General features: G+C 37.6%; 1 pseudogene; it reads right to left on the bottom strand.

Annotated features, from left to right (window-relative positions):
• Positions 1–565: 565 nt before the first annotated feature.
• Positions 566–1,051, bottom strand: LOC149536253 (DNA (cytosine-5)-methyltransferase 1A pseudogene; annotated as a pseudogene).
• Positions 1,052–4,423: the final 3,372 nt, after the last annotated feature.

Here is a 4,423-nt window from a genome sequence, read left to right as displayed (position 1 = left end):
TCCCATGTAGCTCGTTATCTTGAGAACTTTTACCCCCTCCAAAATCAACATCCAAACAATAGCCACTACCATCATGTTTTTTCATGACACCTAAGCCAAATATTGTAGTATTTGTCTCAGTACCACCAATCATTAGAAGAAGTTCTAAGGGAACAAGCCTGGAATTGGAATTGTATAAAGACCAATCATGCAACATCCTGCGAGGTAGATCTTCAGGATCTAATATACATGAATCATCATAAAAAAGATATTCATCCATTTCATCTTCAGTGACCTTATAATATGCAGGCAATGGATAATCATTTGCAATTTCATCTTCATTGATTTTGATGTAGAACTTCTTCTTGCCTTGAGACTTTCAACTTGGTCTTGTAGCCATCCAATCATTCTCCTCTTGCATCAATCTTGCAAGCTTGTCATCCTCGTCATAGATAGATGAAGGACCAATAGCAGTACTAGTGGAGCTCTCTTTAATTTGAATATCAATAGGCCTCATATGTTTTGATTCAAGACACTCTTGCTCCAAAGCTACAAGAGTAGGCAAACTAGTAAAAATTATATCACCTTATTCAGAAGTATTGTCCAAACCAGTTAGTTGTTTTACAATTAAATCTCCCTCAAAAAGTATGAAATCTCTCCCACAAAAGCTTCCCTGAAAACTCTTATTAGAAGACATAGATCATGCAACACATGCCACCAATTCATCCAATCCTAGTTTAGGATTACCTCCATCAAGCTTGGAAAGAACCTTGTATACCTCAAACAAAGCATTGCTTTTTCATTTAGAATACTGAAGAACTTCTTATCAGAGCTAGCAAGCTTTACACACACATACTCTGCTATCTCAGTTTGAAGCCATATAACAGGAGACCCATTTTCATATCCTATTATGGACCATGTTTCCACAACCCCAAACCCCTCACAACAAACCCCTTTTGATTTATCCAATAAACCTTCCTTTGGAAAAATTAATCCAGAAATATAAAGATCCATAGCATACACTATTTCTATTGGCTGAGGTACCCTGAGAATCATGGATTATAAAATCTATCAAGCGTCATTATGAAGGCATTTCTTCCTAGTGTTGTTCATTTACTGTTAAACTAATGGCAAGCTCCTCCTCTTCCATGGTTGTTTCCTCCTTGGCTTCAATGATTGAATCTTTCACATTCAGATGAAGTCTCTTTTCCTTGTAATTCATCACAGTGGCTACTTGTTTGGGGTGTTTTCTAGCTAGTTTAGTTTCACCCTCATCTTGAACCTCAACCACATCAGCTTGGTTTTTACCAACTTTTTTTCTGGGTCTCTTTCAGCCCATATCCTTTGCATTGTCAGAATCCCTACCTAACGCCAAGTATTTCACACAATCCTTCCAGCTGTAAAAATTTTCCCCTATTCTCACATGAAGGGCTTAGGTATTAAGGGAAAAATGTATGAACACATCATTTAGGAAAATCCAGTACTTGAGTTAAATAATGAAGTGTGTCTTATATTATTCAAAACTTGCTAAAGAATACATTATCTGAAAACAGTAGACCCAAGATTCCTCTCCCACCCAGAGAGATATTATTGTGTATGTGTTCAAGTATCTCATTGGGTCAACTTATGTTACTTTTCTAAGGCCCCTATTAGTGCTTCTTTCCATTGAAAAAGAAGAAAATTCAAGAACCTAGCTCCTTTCCATCAACCGTCTACTTGCAAACAAAAAGTTTTTCACTACTATAAGTAGAACTCAGTCACGCCAAAAAACCAAGGATTGATTAATCTGACTCCATGGTTTCTCCAAGAAGCCATGGCCTTCTCACAGGGAACTCCTCATAGTAGTGTAGATTAGAACTTCAGATATGCTTTCCCCAAAGAGAATCCTCAGATATGCAAAGAAGAGTTACTCTTTGACAAAGATAACATTCTCAATCAAAAAAACAAAGCAGAAAAATCTTGATGCTCAAAGAACCAACCCTTATATGCAACACATAGAAACCCTCCACAAATAGAAAAAATTAAGGATTTGATTCCAAGAGAACTGGAAATCATCAATACCAATGCAAATTTAAATGGTGTGAAAAGAATACACATCGCAGTCTTTTGAAAAAAGAAAGAGAATAATCAACCTTTTCAAAGTGAGCCATTGTTCATTGAAAAATGTGTCTATTCATGTATTTAATATGTGCTTTTCAATCCAAATTTGAGACTCGCTTAATATCTGCACCGGCTGGTTGGGGTGGATGGGAGGAGATAGAGGCTTGCTGGAGAGACAGAGTCAATAAACAAGATTGCGAAGTGAGTACACTCAACCACAAACAGATTACCCCAAGAGCAGAGAAAACAGTTTGACTTCTTCTACTCGACCAAAGCCCTAGGGGCCCCTAACCTGACCCAACTGAGGAGGCATACAACCCTTGGTTCCTACACTCCAGTGAATCTCCAATGCCCCTGAAATCAACAAAAGTAGTGTGGGTAGCCACTTCCCCCAAGATATGAACCAATAACTAATGTTGTTGCAAGATTCACTGTGCAGATGCCCTCACTTCCTCGTAGACGAGATGCATTTCCATTTTCCTTGGCATGTTTGTATTCATGTGCACGAAATACAACTTTGATGGAATTCTATTTTCCCTAGCGTGTTTGTATTCGTGCACGGGAAATAGAACGTTTTGTATTTTAACATCATGAAGCCCATGATGGTTGAAATTTTGACCAACACTTACGGTGAAATATGTGTTGGTCAAAATTTTGACCAACACAAGCATGAATTTGAAAAAAAAAAAAAAAATTCCTTGCCTATTCTGACCAATTTGACCCCATTTTAATAGATGGTCAAAAATTTTGGTCTAAAAATGGGGTCAAATGTACTAGTGGTACTTTACTTGAGGTGATCGGTGATTCATCAGTCGGTCCATAACATGACTGATTTTCAAGAAATTTCACATCTCTTGAGAGAATCATCTTGTTATTCAATGGGTCATACAATCTATATGCCTTTGATTCTAAGTTGTACCCAGTGAAGATGCACTTCACACCTTTGTTGTCCAAATTTTGCCTTTGCTCTTAAGGCACATGTGCATATGCTACACATCCAAACACCCTTAGGTGTTCAACTATCCATCTTCCTTGTGACCATGCTTCCACTGGAATTCTATCATGAACTGCCTTTGTAGGACACCTATTAATTAGGTAAACTACTGTTGGCATAGCCTCTCCCTAAAATTTAGTTGGGAGACCTTTCTCTTTCATCATGCTCCTTGCCATTTCAACAATGATCTTGTTCTTTCTTTCAGTCACTCCATTCTATTATGGTGTATAGTTGGTTGTGAGCTCTTTCTTTATGCCATGTTTCCTACAAAAATTTACAAAAGAATTGGAGGTATACTCCCCTCTTCTATCTAATCTTAGGACTTTGATATAGAGTCCACATTCTCTTTCAGCCTAGGCTTTGAACTCAAGAAACTTATCAAATGCTTCAGATTTAGATTTCAAAAAATAAACCCATGTCCTACAACTGAAATCATCAATGAATGTCATGAAATAAGTACTCCTCCCAATGGAAGTAACTTGCATAGGACTGACTAGGTCAGTATGCACTAACTCTAATGGATATCTAGACCTCTTAGAATTTCCAAAATTAAAGGGAAGCCTATATTTCTTACCCAAAATACAAGCCTCACACTTGTCATATGAATTTCCTATTCGTGGAAAACCTTCTACCATTCTTTTATTTGACAACAAATTTAAACCAGCATAGCCAAGATGACCATACCTGAGATGCCATAGCCTTGAAGGGTCTTCAATCACACTCCTTAGAACTGATTGTGTGTGAGGTGTAGCACCAACTTGAGATGAGAAACATGTCTCTATCCTTAAGGGAAACATTTTGTTCTTTGTCATTTGAACTGCTGCAAGTAAGTTCTTGCTCCCACCCTTTTCATGAATGACACACGTGTCATTCTCCATCAACACTTTGTATCCATTTTGAATGAGCTAACCAATGCTCATCAAATTGTGCTTCATACCAGAGGCAAAATACACATTTTGTATTTCCTTCTTCTCACCTTGCTTGGTGCAGACCATAATAGATCCTTTGCCCACAATTGGTAGGGTTCCATTGTTACCCATTTTAATCTCAGATTTAAAACTCTTGTCAATGAATGAAAACAAGGTTTCATTACCACTCATGTGGTTGCTACATCCACTGTCGAGGTACCAAACCTCAGGGCTTCCTTCTTCACCAACATTACACATGATGAAGGCAGTGGTGTTGTTTCCAATTCCCATGTTCACATCAGCCACATTTTCTTGTCCTAACTGATCATTTTGCTTCTTCCAACATTCACTTGCATAATGCCCATATTTATGATAGTAGTAGCATTCTACATTAATCCTATTTGAGTTGTAGTTTTTCTTACCTCCTCTTGAAGTATATTGT

This window comes from Cupressus sempervirens, chromosome 10 (assembly GCF_028749045.1).
Source record: "Cupressus sempervirens isolate cs-2001-9-10 chromosome 10, ASM2874904v1, whole genome shotgun sequence".
Lineage (NCBI taxonomy): Eukaryota > Viridiplantae > Streptophyta > Pinopsida > Cupressales > Cupressaceae > Cupressus > Cupressus sempervirens.
Note: the sequence above shows the minus strand (reverse complement) of the source record. Positions and strands in the feature narration are given on the sequence as shown.